Source organism: Leuresthes tenuis, unplaced genomic scaffold (assembly GCF_036924035.1).
Source record: "Leuresthes tenuis unplaced genomic scaffold, fLeuTen1.0.hap1 SCAF_18, whole genome shotgun sequence".
Taxonomy (NCBI): domain Eukaryota; kingdom Metazoa; phylum Chordata; class Actinopteri; order Atheriniformes; family Atherinopsidae; genus Leuresthes; species Leuresthes tenuis.
This window is the reverse complement of record NW_027325372.1, coordinates 27,743,130-27,763,185: the sequence shown is the minus strand read 5'-3', so window position 1 is coordinate 27,763,185 and position 20,056 is coordinate 27,743,130. Positions and strand designations below refer to the sequence as shown.

The 20,056-nt window shown below is 41.1% G+C and overlaps 3 non-coding genes and 1 pseudogene across 3 annotated transcripts; 3 read left to right on the top strand and 1 right to left on the bottom strand.

Annotated features, from left to right (window-relative positions):
* Positions 1 to 271: 271 nt before the first annotated feature.
* On the bottom strand, positions 272 to 448 carry LOC140276232 (U2 spliceosomal RNA; annotated as a pseudogene).
* A 15,528-nt stretch (positions 449 to 15,976) lies between these two features.
* Positions 15,977 to 16,167, top strand: LOC140275740 (U2 spliceosomal RNA). Its single transcript, XR_011908459.1, has one exon. It is a non-coding gene; the product is annotated as a U2 spliceosomal RNA (small nuclear RNA).
* Positions 16,168 to 16,578: 411 nt separating this feature from the next.
* LOC140275853 (U5 spliceosomal RNA) lies at positions 16,579 to 16,692 on the top strand. Its single transcript, XR_011908563.1, has one exon. It is a non-coding gene; the product is annotated as a U5 spliceosomal RNA (small nuclear RNA).
* Positions 16,693 to 16,967: 275 nt separating this feature from the next.
* Positions 16,968 to 17,155, top strand: LOC140275982 (U2 spliceosomal RNA). The gene has a single exon (XR_011908678.1). It is a non-coding gene; the product is annotated as a U2 spliceosomal RNA (small nuclear RNA).
* The last annotated feature ends 2,901 nt before the right edge of the window (positions 17,156 to 20,056 follow it).

Here is a 20,056-nt window from a genome sequence, read left to right as displayed (position 1 = left end):
AACACTTCCGCTCCACCTTTTAGTTTTCTATGGGGCATTCACACCTTTATTTTCACCGCATTTTATAAAAACACCACAGGAACACCGTATTGAGGCTTTGTTCTGACCGCTCATTCGGTGTCGCGTTTCTTTCAAGCATTTCTCCTGGTTAGCCCGCACTCGGCTCGCTCCCAGAGCCGTGTTAAAGTCTGCTTCGCATTCACTCTCTTTTCTCAGCAGACTAAAAGAAACTTCCATCCTGCACCGCTGTTTGCTTTTTCACAACAGCAGAGGAGAGCGCACCGTTCCCAGCGGCACTGCAATACCGGGTCGATGCTTGGAGTGAACGGAGCAAGCTCCTTTTTCAACTCCTATTGATAAAAATCCATTTAATATGTAGTCCTTGCATAGACATATCACATATTAAACTGATAAGTACAGATGGATTATGTGCAATTATTAAAGAGAGTAGAGGACGATCTCTCTCGTTGGAAGTCCTTACCTATATCACTTATGGGGAGAGTTACAACCATTAAAATGATGATACTACCAAAAGTTAACTATTTGTTCTCAATGATCCCCATAAAACCATCTGCTACTTGGTTTAAGTCACTAGATTCATGCATCTCCAAATTTCTGTGGAAAAACAAACCACCACGTATTAGTTTACAAACCCTACAGAAGACCAAGGACAGTGGTGGATTAGATTTACCTCATTTTCAGCACTATTCCTTAGCCAATAGGTTACAATATAAATCAAAATGGTTTAAACCTTGTTGTTGTCACAGTTCCCAGAGATGTTGTAATCGTTGAGGATTCTATATTCACCCCCTCATTAGAGGCACGTGTTGCAGATTGATGACACTGAATCTTCTTCTCTGTTCATTGCTGGCATCATTCCCAGAATCGTAAGTGTTCGTGGCATTGTTAGCCTCTTCTTCTGGATCTTGATATCGAGCATCCTTTTGTATTTCTGGTTTGTAAGTCCTCTCTCTTCGTTCACCGGAGTCTTCGTCTCTTTGTCCTTGAGTTTGGTGATTTTTTCTTTTTTTGATGCCTTGACACAGTGTGACAGGTGATACCACGTGGGAGATCCTTTAACTTGGACTGCTGTCCCTGTGCTGCGAAATGGCTGTGCTGCTCAAATGGTCTCTCCTTCATCATATACACAGTTATTTATACATCACCTTCCACCATGAAGCGTTGTCCCTTTTTGTTTCTCTCTTTGTTCTTAAAATGCTGTTATGCATGTCTAAACCAATCCATTAAACTAGATCATTTTGGCAGTAAAGCGATCTACAATGTGCTTGGTCGCAAAGCTGCTCATCTGTGGTAAACAGCTCTTCAGAAAGGCATTCTTCAATTGATTTCACTAATTTTATGTAATAATTTTGTGATTTCCTACAAAACTACACTTCTTCTCCCATCTGTCTGAGTATTTAATATTGTCTGGGTCCCGTTAAAACATATATTTTTCCCATCTAATTCCTTGTTTGCTTTAAAACAAGTATTCCCCATTTTCTATCCCTTCAGTAGCCAACCAGTTTGTATGGAGTACACTGGAGCAACTTGACTGATCAGTAAAACACTGCTTTTGTTGTCACCGCAAGGCTTCCCCCGTCGGTTGTTTCACTGAGACACTACTGAGTAACTACAACTCAACACAGTTTATACACATAACATTCATATACATACTAACAAACAAACAAACAATAATTTATCGCAATTTTCTCATCTCTGTTTGAACGTACACCCAGGTAAATATTCCTGTAGTCTTCTCATACCGACTATGGACCCATTCATTGTTTAACTTCACTGTTTTGCAAATCCTAATTGAATATTACACATTGACATTGAACTTTACTGGATAAGCAGGTCTTCATTGCATTCAGCAGCCTATATGTGAGCATTTATGTGTAAGCTGTTCTTCTTTGCATTTATCAGCAGCAAGCAATTCTTCACTGCACATGCATATGTAAATAGTAAAACAATTCCAATGTGTTAGCGAAACCTTCTATATCACAGTGGTTTCTAAGGTCTATTTTAAGTTCTTTGCCATCAGTGAGATGACATTGTTTACAAAGTGTGTCAAATTATCACTGAAGATCTTTTCAGGAATTTCAAATCTAGAAATGAGTTATTTTACGCGTGATTTTGCTACTGAGAGTGCATCTGCTTGTGCACATGGAAATATTTCAGACCATTTGGTAAAAACCTCTGTTGTCACTGAGCAGAATCGTTTCCCTTAACATTAATTTAGTTCAATGAAATCTACAAAATAATGAAATAATGAAATCCAAACAAATATGTTGAAAAAGATACACTGGCTTAGGGAATTATCTTCGTTTTGGTCTTAGATTGCCCTGTGGAATGTATTTTGCACATATTTGACCTGCTAGACAAAACTTTATTCATTTATTTATTCTAAAAAATATTTTTTTAATAATTAGTAAAACCATATGCTGTAAAAACCTGGTTCATTATTGCTTCCATCCCTCCTGTTGAGACATGACATGGTCCGTGGCTCAATACTGCAGCATATTTAAACAAATTCTTTGGCAGTATGGTTTTCCTTCCGGTCATTCATACGAGTCTATTGTAGATGGCAATTGAATAACATCTAATAATGCTAAAATATTTGTAGTTTATACATTTAGCTGTGGATGTCAACATACCTGTTTTTCCAATGCTGTGTTAACACATGTACAGTTGAGAAGGCATACTGACTGTCAGTGTAAACGTTAACAACCTTTTTGTTATTTAATTTACAAGCTTCAGTTAAAGCTACCAATTCGACTGCTTGAACAGAGTAATTTTTTGGTAGTGGTTGTTTTAAGAAAACTTCAGTTTCTGTTACTACTGCAAATCCTGTAGCATTTGTGCCATCAGGGTTTTTTTCCTTGATCTGTTGAATAAATATAGTTATTTCTGCATTTTCATAACGTATATCAGTTAAGTCTGGCCTGGGTAAAACACTGATGGTTATTTCTGACATGCAATCATGAGGCTTTCCATCTGTGGGGTAGGTAGCAGTGTGGATGGATTAAGTGTAGCACATCTCTCGACAACAAGGTGTGGCTGTGAAAGAAGAACTGTTATGTAGGAGAGATGTCTGGTAAAGATATTTTGTTAAGTAACCATATCACAGCCACTGCATGAGGTACCTTAAGTGTTAATGGGTGAAATAACACCATTATTGTTGATGCCTGCACTGCCAATGGCTTCTGGCCATTGATTCAAAAGTACGATCTCGTCCCTTTTTCCCCCTTTCAGTGGACACTGGCCCCTAATTACCGCAATTCAGCAGGGGGTCTTTCATTAGGAGTACTGGACTCCCCCGTGCACGGTTTCAGCTCCGACCCTGGACAGCGGAAAAAACGTTGAGATCTGGTTTGAGGACCCAATTGTTGAGAAAAGTCTCTCAATGAGACTCAGAGTTGCTGGAGTCAGTTAATGCAAATGTTTAATCTTGCAGCAAGTTCAAGAATGTGTGTGTGTATGGGTGTATGTGTGCGAACGTGTGTGAGTTTGTGTGTGTGAGAGTTTAAAGAACCTGTTATCCACAGGCAGGTCTTAACTAGTATGGCACGGGTCCAGCCTGTCTCATCTTTTTTGGAAGGTCCAGCGCTCAGCCGTAACCCTTCTGTCTGTTTGGACTCTCACATACATTCGGTTAATCATAGAAAAACGAGAACAAAACTTTTTAGCCCCTTAAATTCATAAAACAGACATGGTGCAGTTATTTCCATTCTAGAAAATAAGAGTAATCACCACCATTCCTATAAATTCTGGATATTCTAACAATCTGAATCTTTTTTAAATGTTCGATGAAGCCCTTTTCTGTTCTGTTTAGAGACTCAGCTGATCATAAACCAAGTTTTGCTCTTGAACCAAGCTTCTAAACTCTTCATCTTTTTCATTTCTCAGTTAGTATTCACTTTAAAACTGATTAAAAGAAAAATTAAATGAATGCCTATCAACAAATGTGGGATCTAAACTCTAGTGCTTCCTCTAAAATAATTTCCTTTCTCAATTCAGAAATGTGTGTGTGTAAGTCACAACACCCGTGACACCAAAACGGCTTTCTTTTCTCTCTTTTCTCTACACTCTGCACTGTGAGCACACACACCAAATCAGAAAGGCTTTTTTCTCTCTTTTCTACATTATGGACTGTGGGGACACAAAACCGCTCTCTCTTTTTTTTTTTTTGATTGTGTGCCAGGGCGTTGTCTCACGTATTAGATTATGCTTAAGATACAAATGGGTTTATCAGTCACATCAGAATCCATACATACTGATCCTCCCGTAATAAAATGGTTGGATCTTATCAAACACACTTTGTTTCTTGTGACAAGTCAGCGAAACAGCGTATACACGTCAAGACACTGAATCAAGTTTGCCACAAGAACTCATAAGTTTGGCAGTATTGCTCTGCCGTCAGCAATCATACACCCATTTTATTTTCATGAGACATGTGCAGGCACCTGTTCATCTACTGTTCTATCACTATGAATTAGTTTATCTATTATCAATAAGGATACTTCTACAACTACTATCAAAGTTTGTCCGGACTTCTTATGTTGTCAGTTGCTATATATGAATAAGTGGGTTGCTACTGAAAAGCATTAAGCATGTCACACAGCCCAAACATATAACATTTCAGGACACACCACACAGTTAACAACCACAGTGAAGCGTGTCAAAGCCCAAACATGTAACATTCAACAGGACACTTACACAACACATTCAAATCAAACAGTCAGACAACATACAAGAACCTATACCCCAGCCGGCATTGCTCCCTGCCTATTTTCCTACAACTCACTATGTGTGCGCACACCTTTATTCACAAACTCTTCAACTTATACTCTTTTACCGAAGCTGCTACAGCTCGATTGGCCGAATACCCTTAGATCCTATTTTGGTGAATTTGACATCTGCCTTGCATGTAACAGATTAGCGGTTTAGCAGTTTTAATTTAGTTTGAGTGAAGGAATTCATTTTATAGCAAAATCCGAAATCTTGAAGAACTCATGGAAGTAAGCTTATTCTCGGATTCCTGAATCTTTAGATTTGCTCTTTCTTTTACTGCAAAGTACAATGTTGAGCAGCACTAATGAGTTGTTTCTATTTTTGGCAGGCTTTACCTTTGCGGATGAAGCCCTTTCTGTCTGTGCAAAAGAAATCTTGTTACTGTGCAGAGTGACTTCTCTGAGTAGAGTCGCCTTACTTGTTGCGACTGTGCCGATGTTCGAAGCTGGAGTGCAAAGTTGTTGCTTGAATGGTGCTCGCTGGAGCGTGCGGTAGTGTAAAGTTATACCATTTAAAAGGGCTGAAGAGTGCTCAGTGCAGCGGGTGGGCGGAGGTGCGGAATGCGAAGTAGACTTTAACACGGCTCTGGGAGCGAGCCGAGTGCGGGCTAACCAGGAGAATTGCTTGAAAGAAACACGACACCGAATGAGGTGGCTGTTTTGGAACAAGTTTGTACACCCCGACCTGATCTTTTAGAGACTCCTCTTCCAAACTCTGACATGATTCTTTTTGTAGATGGATCAGCTTTGCTTGATCCAGCCACAGGTACTAACTGTGTTTGGTTTGCAGTATGTTCTTCACATGACACTTTGTTGTCTGGTTCTCTTCCTAAACATTTCTCTGCTCAAACTACTGAGCTTATTGCACTTACTGAAGCTTGTAAGTTGGCAGCTGGTAAGTCTGTCACTATTTACACAGATTCCAGATATGCTTTTGGTGTTGTTCGTGACTTTGGTGCGCTGTGGAAACACAGGCATTTCCTTAAATCAGATGGTAAAACTATTCTGAACTCCAAGCAGGTTTCTGATCTTCTTGATGCGATCCTTTTGCCTACAGCAATCTCGGTCTGTAAGTGTGCGGCTCACACTAACTCAGACGATCCTGTTGCTTGTGGCAATGCCAGAGCTGATGCTGCAGCTAAGCAAGCAGCTAATTTTTTTCCTGTTTTCGCTTCCCTCTCTTTGCAGGCAGAAGACTCCCTCACAGATCTCCATGCTTTGCAAACTTTTGCCTCTGCAGATGAAATTTGGTCCTCTGGACGCATTTGGTCCTCTGTGGGTGCAACTCATACGGATGGTGTTTGGATGGGACCTGATGGTAAACCCTGTCTACCTAAACATTTTTTTCCTCATTTTTCAAAATTGACACATGGGTTGAACCATGTGTCAAAAGGGGGGATGCTGAATGCACTCACTGCTCAGTGGTTCACAAAAGGGTTCAGTTCATATGCGCAAAAATACTGTCAGTCATGTATGGTTTGTGCCACACATAATGTAGGAAAGGCATTACACACATCGCAAGTTGCACACCCTCCACCAGAGAAACCTTTTGAACATTTGATGATGGATTTTGTTGAACTCACACCAGCTGAAGGAAAGAAATATGCACTAGTAATAGTGGACGTGTTTAGTAAATGGGTTGAAGTTTTCCCTGCAAAACATGCAAACAGTAATGCAGTGACTAAAGCACTGCTAAACAGAAATCATTCCTAGATGGGGCATTCCAGAGAAGATCAGCAGTGATAATGGCACACATTTTGTAAACACTGCATTGACTGAGGTTGGTAAATTCCTGGGAATAACCTTGCGCACACATTGTGCTTATCATCCACAGAGTGGAGGTGCTGTGGAAAGAGAAAATGGTACATTAAAGTCCAAGTTAGCCAAATGTTGTGAAGAAACAGGACAAAAGCATTACCTATTGAGCTTACCTACATGAGAATGAGAATCAGAGCTCAAGTGAATCTCAGCCCATTTGAAATTTTATTTGGTAGACCTCCTAACCTGGGATTGGGACCTGTAACCAGACCCCGCCCTTCCACAACTGTTTGTGATGATGCTATGTTGTCTTACTGTCGAAACCTTTCCACTGTTCTATCTCAAGTTTCACAGACAGTAAAAGCAGCCCTTCCAGCCACAGAAAACACACCACTCCAACCAGATGACAGGTGGTGAAGGAACTTCGCAGGAAACATTGGAAGTCCAAACGTTGGCAAGGCCCGTTCCAGGTGCTACTGGTCACTCACACAGCTGTTAAAGTTGCAGAGAGAGCAACCTGGATTCATGCCAGTCACTGTAAGAAGGTACCAGAACCAGTAGATGACTTCCACCCTGAAATACATCAGCCTAACCAACACGCCCGGAAGGACAAAGATAAGAGTCAGCAGTAAAAGCTGTACTCCAACGGTGTGTTAAGTGCTAGTAACCTCTGACACCGAAGATTGAAACATCCTTACTGAGACCAGCGATGAAGATGATCATACACATGCTGTGAACCATGGAAGAAACTGTTTGTTGTTTGTATTTTCTTATTTGTAACCAGCATGTGCACATTGTATCTTGATTTCACAGGAAGCAATAATACAGGGCTGCTGTATTTCCCCACGACCCGAGAGACCACCAGACGCCCGAAGCCACACAGCCCCCCCCAGCACACACCCAACCGCCCAGAGCGACGGGACAGCAACCCACCACCACCACTATGTGATCAAGCTAATCAGAAGGGACCAGAGAGAATTAAATTCAGCCAATTGATGTTTTGAGGAAGCAGACATTGTTTCCATGCTAATATAATCTAAAAGAAAATTTCTAAACTGGTTAATACACAGATTGTTCTTCGCTTTCCAGTTCATGAGAATAGTTTTCTTTGCTATACATAACACTGTGAGGATAATGTGTGCTAAGCTAAATTCCACATTGATGTTGTCTAAGTCACCCAGTATGCACAGTGTGGGGCATGCAGGAATGCTACACTTTAGTCATGTTGATAGGTCCGCACAGACTTCAAGCCAGAACCTCTGGACAGGCGCACGAAACCACAAAGCGTGTGCATAATCATCAGGTGTGTTATCTGTGCAATGTGAGCAGATGTTTGAGTGTGTTAGACCCATCCTGAACATCCTTTGTCCTGTATAGTGTGTTCTATGAAGAATTTTGTATTGTATGAGCTCTAAATTAGGATTTTGAGTCATTCTGAAGGTGTTCAAACATATATGTGGCCAGAAGCTATGACTAGAACTGATGGATAAATGTGCCTCCCATTTTGAGGACGGTAGAGACATTGTGTCATCTATCTTAGACAATAATTTATATATTTTTGATAGTAGTTTTGGGGTGCAGATGCTTAGAAATTCTACTACCCTAATCGGGAGTTGTAAGTCTGGTTGGTGGAGGATATATTTCTTTGTTATTATAGACTTAAGTTGTTGATATTCTAGGAATTTATTGCTGCCTATCTCATGTTGTGATATGAGCTCATCAAATGAAATAAAATGTCCATTTTGGATTATATGTTCCAGATGTTTGATTCCTTTGATCTTCCACAGAGTAAAGTTTAGCATTTTTTTGTTTTGCAGGATGTCAGGATTGTTCCAGATGGGTGTAAGCTTACACGGGACAAGTGAAGACTTTGTTATTTTAAGAAATTCCCACCAGGCTGTCAGAGAGGTGCTGATGTTAATGCTTTTGAAACATTTGTGATTTTTTACGTTTTGACTAATAAGTGGCAGGTCAGAGATTTCCAGATTATCACACAATGCTTGTTCTATATTTATCCATGGTTCATCTATTGGGCTAGGTTTAAACCATTTTGATATATACTGTAACCTATTGGCTAAGGAATAGTGCTGAAAATTAGGTAAATCTAATCCACCACTGTCCTTGGTCTTCTGTAGGGTTTTTAAACTAATACGTGGTGGTTTGTTTTTCCACAGAAATTTGGAGATGCATGAACCTAGTGACTTAAATCAAGTAGCAGATGGTTTTATGGGGATCATTGAGAACAAATAGTTAACTTTTGGTAGTATCATCATTTTAATGGTTGTAACTCTCCCCATAAGTGATATAGGTAAGGACTTCAAACGAGAGAGATCGTCCTCTACTGTCTTTAATAATTGCACATAATTTAGCTTTGTTAGCTCTGAGAGCCTGGAGGAAATGTTTATGCCTAAATATCTAATATTTCCTGACTGTAAAGTGATCGCAGGTATATTCTGGTCCCTATAGTTAATGGGCAGAACTGTGGTCTTAGACCAATTGATAGAGTAGTCAGAAAGTGCTGAGAATTTATTTATGAGTGTGATCGTGTGAGTGAGAGACGTCTGTGAGTTCTGAAGGAAAAGTAATACATCATCAGCATAAAGACTTATTTTATGCTCAATATTTTGGGGTTGGATGCCTTTAATATTTCTATCTTGTCTGATAGCAGCTGCTAAAGGTTCGATGAAAATAGCAAAAAGTGAGGGCGAAAGTGGGCAACCCTGTCTTGTACCTCTCTGCAGACTGAAGCTTGGAGAAGTTTGATCATTTGTCCTGACACTTGCACTTGGGGAGTCAGTTATTTTCTTTTGAGGAGATAAGAGGCTTTAATAATAATATCTTGCAAGAGAGAACAACACAGTACAGAATACAGAGTTGCTCTGACCACTGAAGCAAAAACACAGTTATATTGCCCACTCATCACGTCATCTGTTTTTGGGTATAGTTGATTGTTCTTCTAACTTTCCTCCCCAACCATTAGTTGAGGTTACCCAGACACACTCGTAAATACCAGCCTAACCCTGTCCCCCCTAAAGTGCAGCTATCTCATATTAACAAGCCCACCATTGTAAAGAGGAATTTAAGAAAACAGGGCAGGGTGGTACCTTGCAGCTCAGTCATTTGCAGGTTATACACAGTAACACTCAATACAATGCATAGAAGAATTATTTTCCATTACATTCCTCCCTTTTGATTATAATAATACCATTATATTAATCAACCCAAAAGAAACAAGGAAAATAATAACTTTATCTGTAAAACATCAGCCTGCATTTGCACACAACGTGAGTTTAAAATGCAGGCATCATAGTGATAAAGGGTCCAAAGATAAACAATCAAAACATGAACAATTAAATATGATTATCTTCATCCCTCTCTAAGTCAGCGTCACTAGAGGAAAAATTTTGAAAGCAAGAAAGTTATTTGAGTCATTTGGTCTTTTTCACACTGTTGTTTAGATGGACTACATAAAAGGATGTCATCCACATACTGCAAAAGAGCAGAGCCTGTGGTTGATTGAAGTTAATCCAGACTAGCTTTGAGGGCAGCATTGTAAATAGTGGGACTTTCACAGTACCCCTGTCATAACCGGGTAAAAGTCCAAGATCTCTGTTCAAACTAAAAAGCAAACCAAAATGGGCTATCAGGGTGCACTGGCGACAAGTCAACCACTGAGAAAAACTGTGCATCTGATGTAATTTGAGACAAAATAGTGTGTGGGTTGGGCACAGTAGGAGCATGTGGCTGAACTTTAGCATTCACCGCTTGGAGGTCCTGTACAAAACGCCATTCATCTGGCTGGCCAGCATCTTTAATCTTTTTAACAGGAAACAATGGAGTAAGCACAGGTGAATTTTCAAAAGGAACAATAACGCCTGTTTTCTGAAAAGATTGAAAAACAGGTTTAATCCCTTTAATTGCTTCAGGCTTAAAAGGGTATTGTTTTTTACATGGACAAAAGTCTGATTTAGGGGTGACAATTACTGGTTCACAGCCTTTTATCAACCCCACATCATATTTGCTCTTAGCCCAAAGATCATTGGGCACTTCAGCCAACATGGGTATCGAAGACAAATCTGTTTCAGATAAAAAACATGCTTCAAAATGTGATTCTGTGGTAGGAATTAAGTCCACAGTTCTTTGACAATGCATTGTACTCAAAAATGTTTTTTTGTATGCTGACAATCGTTCAGAAAACATCAAATTTGGATCAGCAGGTGAAACAGTCCACTCCATTTCTTTCTGACATGTAGCAACAAACTCTCCCACACCTTGTCACTGCCAGTGTGTACGTTTGGCCAAGGAAATGTGAGGGCGAGTACCACAAACATTAAAAAAATCGAAGTGCTCTGGAGTGAGCGACACAGCCAATAAAGTAGGCGCACATATTTTTTCACTTCTTCTCATAGTCATTGTCAGGCCCCAAAGAAATGTGTGATGTGCAGTGCAAATCAGTAGGTTGCATGAAATCAGAAAGGGGTGAAACTAACGCTTTTGCTTCTTCCACTAGTTGTTGTGAAAAAGGAGAGCTGGGAAGTTTCCACTCATAAGCATATGTAAGTGCCGATGAATCAAACTGCACTGCTGTGAAAACTTTGTCAGGCTGTAACATAACCTTAACACCCTCTGGTGTAGAAGTTAAAATAATGCCTAATTTACACATGAGATCACAGCCCATCAGGTTAATGGGACACAACTCTGATAACAAAAATGAGTGTTTGAAGGAGAGCTCATCGGGAGTGACAACACGCAATGGGCATTGTCATTTTCTCCTTCACAACCTGGCCTGATGCAGACATACAGTAAACGTGGTTTCCACTTAACTTTGGAGGACAATCAAACTCCCCTGACGTCACTACTGATGAACATAATTTCCTATATTCTGAGAGAAATATCTTTGCTCTAGGACGGAAATAGCATGCAAAACTTTACTACGTGAATCACAGTCGGCAAGCGTTGCTTCACTACACAGAGCAGGAAAAATGTGTGAGTGTGTTTGTGCTATCACCCATTAGTGGAGGCTCCGCTGCCGCGTGACGTCCAGAACCTGCCTCCCACCCTCAGTCAGCCTTTTGCCCAATTTCATCACTTTTTAGCTGTGGACAGTCCTTCTTCCAGTGTCCAGTCTGGCCACAGTAAAAACAAATATTCGGATCATAGCTCTGGCGTGGCCCATTTCGACCTCCTCTCCCACACGTCCACGTCTTCGACTTCGGCCTCGTCCTCTGTTTACACCAACTGCGTAATACATGGTCATGGTTGCCAAATGCAGCTCCTTTTCACACTTGTCCCTTTTGGTTGTCTTACGCGTCTCAACTTGGTTCTGAGCATGGCGAGCATATCGGCGAACGTCAGCCAAACGAGCACCCTCACACCATCCCACGTAAATGTTCTTTACTTCAGTGGCGACATCTATATAATATTGTCTGGGTCCCGTTAAAACATGTATTTTTCCCATCTAATTCCTTGTTTGCTTTAAAACAAGTATTCCCCATTTTCTATCCCTTCAGTAGCCAACCAGTTTGTATGGAATACACTGGAGCAACTTGACTGATCAGTAAAACACTGCTTTTGTTGTCACCGCAAGGCTTCCCCCGTCGGTTGTTTCACTGAGACACTACTGAGTAACTACAACTCAACACAGTTTATACACATAACATTCATATACATACTAACAAACAAACAAACAATAATTTATCGCAATTTTCTCATCTCTGTTTGAACGTACACCCAGGTAAATATTCCTGTAGTCTTCTCATACCGACTATGGACCCATTCATTGTTTAACTTCACTGTTTTGCAAATCCTAATTGAATATTACACATTGACATTGAACTTTACTGGATAAGCAGGTCTTCATTGCATTCAGCAGCCTATATGTGAGCATCTATGTGTAAGCTGTTCTTCTTTGCATTTATCAGCAGCAAGCAATTCTTCACTGCACATGCATATGTAAATAGTAAAACAATTCCAATGTGTTAGCGAAACCTTCTATATCACAGTGGTTTCTAAGATCTATTTTAAGTTCTTTGCCATCAGTGAGATGACATAGTTTACAAAGTGTGTCAAATTATCACTGAAGATCTTTTCAGGTATTTCAAATCTAGAAATAAGTTATTTTACGCGTGATTTTGCTACTGAGAGTGCATCTGCTTGTGCACATGGAAATATTTCAGACCATTTGGTAAAAACCTCTGTTGTCACTGAGCAGAATCGTTTCCCTTAACATTAATTTAGTTCAATGAAATCTACACAATAATGAAATAATGAAATCCAAACAAATATGTTGAAAAAGATACACTGGCTTAGGGAATTATCTTCGTTTTGGTCTTAGATTGCCCTGTGGAATGTATTTTGCACATATTTGACCTGCTAGACAAAACTTTATTCATTTATTTATTCTAAAAAAAAAATTCAATAATTAGTAAAACCATATGCTGTAAAAACCTTGTTCATTATTGCTTCCATCCCTCCTGTTGAGACATGACATGGTCCGTGGCTCAATACTGCAGCATATTTAAACAAATTCTTTGGCAGTATGGTTTTCCTTCCGGTCATTCATACGAGTCTATTGTAGATGGCAATTGAATAACATCTAATAATGCTAAAATATTTGTAGTTTATACATTTAGCTGTGGATGTCAACATACCTGTTTTTCCAATGCTGTGTTAACACATGTACAGTTGAGAAGGCATACTGACTGTCAGTGTAAACGTTAACAACCTTTTTGTTATTTAATTTACAAGCTTCAGTTAAAGCTACCAATTCGACTGCTTGAACAGAGTAATTTTTTGGTAGTGGTTGTTTTAAGAAAACTTCAGTTTCTGTTACTACTGCAAATCCTGTAGCATTTGTGCCATCAGGGTTTTTTGCTTGACCTGTTGAATAAATATAGTTATTTCTGCATTTTCATAACGTATATCAGTTAAGTCTGGCCTGGGTAAAACACTGATGGTTATTTCTGACATGTAATCATGAGGCTTTCCATCTGTGGGGTAGGTAGCAGTGTGGATGGATTAAGTGTAGCACATCTCTCGACAACAAGGTGTGGCTGTGAAAGAAGAACTGTTATGTAGGAGAGATGTCTGGTAAAGATATTTTGTTAAGTAACCATATCACAGCCACTGCATGAGGTACCTTAAGTGTTAATGGGTGAAATAACACCATTATTGTTGATGCCTGCACTGCCAATGGCTTCTGGCCATTGATTCAAAAGTACAATCTCGTCCCTTTTTCCCCCTTTCAGTGGACACTGGCCCCTAATTACCGCAATTCAGCAGGGGGTCTTTCATTAGGAGTACTGGACTCCCCCGTGCACGGTTTCAGCTCCGACCCTGGAAAGCGGAAAAAACGTTGAGATCTGGTTTGAGGACCCAATTGTTGAGAAAAGTCTCTCAATGAGACTCAGAGTTGCTGGAGTCAGTTAATGCAAATGTTTAATCTTGCAGCAAGTTCAAGAATGTGTGTGTATGGGTGTATGTGTGCGAACGTGTGTGAGTTTGTGTGTGTGAGAGTTTAAAGAACCTGTTATCCACAGGCAGGTCTTAACTAGTATGGCACAGGTCCAGCCTGTCTCATCTTTTTTGGAAGGTCCAGCGCTCGGCCGTAACCCTTCTGTCTGTTTGGACTCTCACATACATTCGGTTAATCATAGAAAAACGAGAACAAAACTTTTTAGCCCCTTAAATTCATAAAACAGACATGGTGCAGTTATTTCCATTCTAGAAAATAAGAGTAATCACCACCATTCCTATAAATTCTGGATATTCTAACAATCTGAATCTTTTTTAAATGTTCGATGAAGCCCTTTGCTGTTCTGTTTAGAGACTCAGCTGATCATAAACCAAGTTTTGCTCTTGAACCAAGCTTCTAAACTCTTCACCTTTTTCATTTCTCAGTTAGTATTCACTTTAAAACTGATTAAAAGAAAAATTAAATGAATGCCTATCAACAAATGTGGGATCTAAACTCTAGTGCTTTCTCTAAAATAATTGCCTTTCTCAATTCAGAAATGTGTGTGTGTAAGTCACAACACCCGTGACACCAAAACGGCTTTCTTTTCTCTCTTTTTTCTACACTCTGCACTGTGAGCACACACACCAAATCAGAAAGGCTTTTTTCTCTCTTTTCTACATTATGGACTGTGGGGACACAAAACCGCTCTCTCTTTTTTTTTTTTTGATTGTGTGCCAGGGCGTTGTCTCACGTATTAGATTATGCTTAAGATACGAATGGGTTTATCAGTCACATCAGAATCCATACATACTGATCCTCCCGTAATAAAATGGTCGGATCTTATCAAACACACTTTGTTTCTTGTGACAAGTCAGCGAAACAGCGTATACACGTCAAGACACTGAATCAAGTTTGCCACAAGAACTCATAAGTTTGGCAGTATTGCTCTGCCGTCAGCAATCATACACCCATTTTATTTTCATGAGACATGTGCAGGCACCTGTTCATCCACTGTTCTATCACTATGAATTAGTTTATCTATTATCAATAAGGATACTTCTACAACTACTATCAAAGTATGTCCGGACTTCTTATGTTGTCAGTTGCTATATATGAATAAGTGGGTAGCTACTGACAAGCATTAAGCATGTCACACAGCCCAAACATATAACATTTCAGGACACACCACACAGTTAACAACCACAGTGAAGCGTGTCAAAGCCCAAACATGTAACATTCAACAGGACACTTACACAACACATTCAAATCAAACAGTCAGACAACATACAAGAACATATACCCCAGCCAGCATTGCTCCCTGCCTATTTTCCTACAACTCACTATGTGTGCGCACACCTTTATTCACAAACTCTTCAACTTATACTCTTTTACCGAAGCTGCTACAGCTCGATTGGCCAAATACCCTTAGATCCTATTTCGGTGAATTTGACATCTGCCTTGTATGTAACAGATTAGCGGTTTAGCAGTTTTAATTTAGTTTGAGTGAAGGAATTCATTTTATAGCAAAATCCGAAATCGTGAAGAACTCATGAAAGTAAGCTTATTCTCGGATTCCTGAAACTTTAGATTTGCTCTTTCTTTTACTGCAAAGTACAACGTTGAGCAGCACTAATGAGTTGTTTCTATTTTTGGCAGGCTTTACCTTTGCGGATGAAGCCCTTTCTGTCTGTGCAAAAGAAATCTTGTTACTGTGCAGAGTGACTTCTCTGAGTAGAGTCGCCTTACTTGTTGCGACTGTGCCGATGTTCGAAGCTGGAGTGCAAAGTTGTTGCTTGAATGGTGCTCGCTGGAGCGTGTGGTAGTGTAAAGTTATACCATTTAAAAGGGCTGAAGAGTGCTCAGTGCAGCGGGTGGGCGGAGGTGCAAAGTGACACTATGGCCATAAAAAGAACACCGCTACAAGTGCGCATTGTGCCAGGAAGGGCCCTCGGACGTGAACCAGTGGACAGTTATCGCTTCTCGGCCTTTTGGCTAAGATCAAGTGTAGTATCTGTTCTTATCAGTTTAATGTCTGATATGTCCTCTTTGCGAGGACTACATATTAAATGGATTTTTATCAATAGGAGTTGAAAAAGGAGCTTGCTCCGTTCACTCCAAGCATCGACCCGGTACTGCAGTGCCGCTGGGAATGGTGCGCTCTCCTCTGCTCTTGTGAAAAAGCAAACAGCGGTGCAGGATGGAAGTTTCAGGGAGCCTAAGATGAAACTTTCTTTTAATCTGCTGAGAAAAGAGAGTGAATGCGAAGCAGACTTTAACACGGCTCTGGGAGCGAGCCGAGTGCGGGCTAACCGGGAGAATTGCTTGAAAGAAACGTGACACCGAATGAGCAGTCAGAACAAAGCCTCAATACGGTGTTCCCGTGTTGTTTGTGGCTGCCTTGTCTTTTGCACAGAGTAAAAGACAAGGCAGCCATCGAATAGGGCCCGATTGTTCCTACTTGGTCAGCCGAGGAGCAAGGGGGGGGAGCAAGCGTCTCAACCAAGCAAAGCTCACCATGGGGAAGGTGGCTATGCCAACTAGCCTGATGCCCTGCTCCCGCAGTGATGGATAATCGTACACTGGTTTCTCTTCATAATGTACAAGTCTTTCGCCTTTTACTAAAGACTTCCGTGGAGAGCAGCACTAATGAATTGTTTCTATTTTTGGCAGGCTTTACCTTTGCGGGGGAAGCCCTTTCTGTCTGTGCAAAAGAAATCTTGTTACTGTGCAGAGTGACTTGTCTGAGTAGAGTCGCCTTACTTGTTACGACTGTGCCGATGTTGCTTGAATGGTGCTCGCTGGAGCGTGCTGTAGTGTAAAGTTATACCATTTAAAAGGGTTGAAGAGTGCTCAGTGCAGCGGGTGGGCGGAGGTGCAAAGTGACACTATGGCCATAAAAAGAACACCGCTACAAGTGCGCATTGTGCCAGGAAGGGCCCTCGGACGTGAACCAGTGGACAGATATCGCTTCTCGGCCTTTTGGCTAAGATCAAGTGTAGTATCTGTACTTATCAGTTTAATATGTGATATGTCTATGCGAGGACTACATATTAAATGGATTTTTATCAATAGGAGTTGAAAAAGGAGCTTGCTCCGTTCACTCCAAGCATCGACCCGGTACTGCAGTGCCGCTGGGAACGGTGCGCTCTCCTCTGCTCTTGTGAAAAAGCAAACAGCGGTGCAGGATGGAAGTTTCTTTTAATCTGCTGAGAAAAGAGAGTGAATGCGAAGCAGACTTTAACACGGCTCTGGGAGCGAGCCGAGTGCGGGCTAACCAGGAGAATTGCTTTAAAGAAACGCGACACCGAATGAGCGGTCAGAACAAAGCCTCAATACGGTGTTCCTGTGGTGTTTTTATAAAATGCGGTGTAAAAAAAGGTGTGAATGCCCCATAGAAAACTAATAGGTGAATCGGAAGTGTTCGGCTGCAAGAAGGTGTGAATGTCCGACTATATTTGGTGAAAAGCAGGTGAAGCAAGGTCTGAATGCCCAACCTTACATCATCAAAAGCGAGATCAGAGGTTTTTGGCTGCAAGAAGGCCATAGTTTGCCAAAAGCGGGTAAGGTGCGAATGATCGGCTAAATATCAACAAAAGTGGGGGCGGAGGTCTTCGGATGCAAGTGGATGTGAATATCCCACCATACAAGTATGGTGGAGAGGAAGCTGTGAATGGCCGACCATAGTTTGCAAAAAGCGGGTGAGAAAAGGTGCGAATGTCCAACCATACATGATCAAAACAGGGAGCGGAGGTGTTTGGCTGCGACAAGGTGTGAATGTCCACCCATAATTAATGAAAAGCGGGCAACAAGTAGGTTCGAATGCCCAACCATACATCATCAAAAGCAGGAGTGGATGTGTTCGGCTACAAGAAGGTTTGAATGTCCGAGCATAGTTTGTAAAAAGCGGGTAAGAAAAGGTTCGAATGCCCGAACATACACCATCAAAAGAGGGAGCGGAGGTGTTCCGCTGTAAGACGGTGTGAATGTCCGACCATAGTTGGTAAAAAGTGGGTATGAAAAGGTTCGAATGCCCAAATTCGGCTGCAAAAAACTGTGTTCGGCTGCAAAAAGGTGTGAATGTTCGACTAAATTTTGTAAAAAGCGGGTAAGACAAAGTGTGAATGCCTGACAATGTATGATCAAAAGCGGGAGCGGAGGTGTTCAGCTGCAAGAAGGTCTAAATGTCCATTTTTAATTGCTAGAAAACATGAAAGAAAATTTTCGAAAATCAATCCGCACATGATCATAAGTGGGAGAGGAGGTGTTCAGCTGCAAGAAGGTGTGAATGTCCTACCATAATTGCTGAAAAATGTGTTAGAAACGGTAAGAATGCCGGACCATACATCCTCAAAAGCTAGAGAGGTGGTGTTCGGCTGCAAGTAGGTGTGAATGTCTGACTAAAGTTCAAATATATTAACAAAAGCGGGAGGAGAGGTCTTTGGATGAGTGGTTGAGAATTTCCAACCATAATCTATAAAATGCGGTGAAAAAAAAGGTGTGATAGATACCTAAAAGGTGGAGCGGAAGTGTTCGGCTGCAAGAAGGTGTGAATGTTATATATATAGTTGGTGAAAAGCAGGAAAAGAAAGGTCTGAATGCCCAATCTTACATCATCAAAAGCGAGATCAGAGGTGTTTGGCGGCAAGAAAACGGGTAAGGTGTGAATGACCGACTAAATATCAACAAAAGTGGGGGCGGAGGTCTTCGGATGCAAGTGGGTGTGAATATCCCACCATACAAGTATGGTGGAGAGGAAGCTGTGAATGGCCGACCATAGTTTGCAAAAAGCGGGTGAGAAAAGGTGCGAATGTCCAACCATACATGATCAAAACAGGGAGCGGAGGTGTTTGGCTGCGACAAGGTGTGAATGTCCACCCATAATTAATGAAAAGCGGGCAACAAGTAGGTTCGAATGCCCAACCATACATCAACAAAAGCAGGAGTGGATGTGTTTGGCTACAAGAAGGTTTGAATGTCCGAGCATAGTTTGTAAAAAGCGGGTAAGAAAAGGTGCGAATGCCCGACAAAGTATGATCAAAAGAGGGAGTGGAGGTTTTCGGCTACAAGAAGGTTTGAATGTACGACCATAGTTTGTAAAAAGCGGGTAAGAAAAGGTGCGAATGCCCGAACATACACCATCAAAAGAGGGAGCGGAGGTGTTCCGCTGAAAGACGGTGTGAATGTCCGACCATAGTTGGTAAAAAGCGGGTAAGAAAAGGTTCGAATGCCCGAATATATACCATCAAAAGCGGAAGCGGAGGTGTTCGGCTGTAAGAAGTTGTGAACGTCCGACCAAAGTTTGTAAAAAGCAGTTAAGAAAAGGTTTGAATATCCAACCAAACATAATCAAAAGTGGGAGCAGAGCTGTTCGACTGCAAGTAGGTGTGAATGTCCGACCATAGTTGGTAAAAAGCGGGTAAGAAAAGGTTAAAAAACCCGACTGTACACAATCAAAAGAGGGAGCGGACGTGTTTCGCTGCAAGAAGGTGTGAATGTCCGAGCATAGTTTGTAAAAAGTGGGTAAGAAAAGGTTCGAATGCCAGAACATACACCATCAAAAGAGAGAGCGGAGGTGTTCCGCTGTAAGAAGGTGTGAATATCCGACCATAGTTGGTAAAAAGCGGGTAAGAAAAGGTTCGAATGCCAAAATATACACCATCAAAAGCGGAAGCCGAGGTGTTCGGCTGCAAGTAGGTGTGAATGTCAGATCATAATTTGCAAAAAGCTGATGAGAAAGGTGTGAATGACCGACAATAATTGCTGAAAAATGTGTTAGGAAAGGTAAGAATGCCGGACCATTCATCATCAAAAGCGGGAGAAGAGGTGTTCGGCTGCAAGAAGCTGTGAATGTCCAGCCATAATTACTCAAAAACGGGTTCGAAAAGGTAGTATTGCCAGACCATAAATGATCAAAAAAGGGAGCGGAGGTTTTCCGCTGTAAGAAGGTGTGAATATCCGACCATAATTGGTAAAAAGCGGGTAAGAAAAGGTGCGAATGCCCGACAATGTATGATCAAAAGAGGGAACGGAGGTTTTCGGCTGCAAGAAGGTC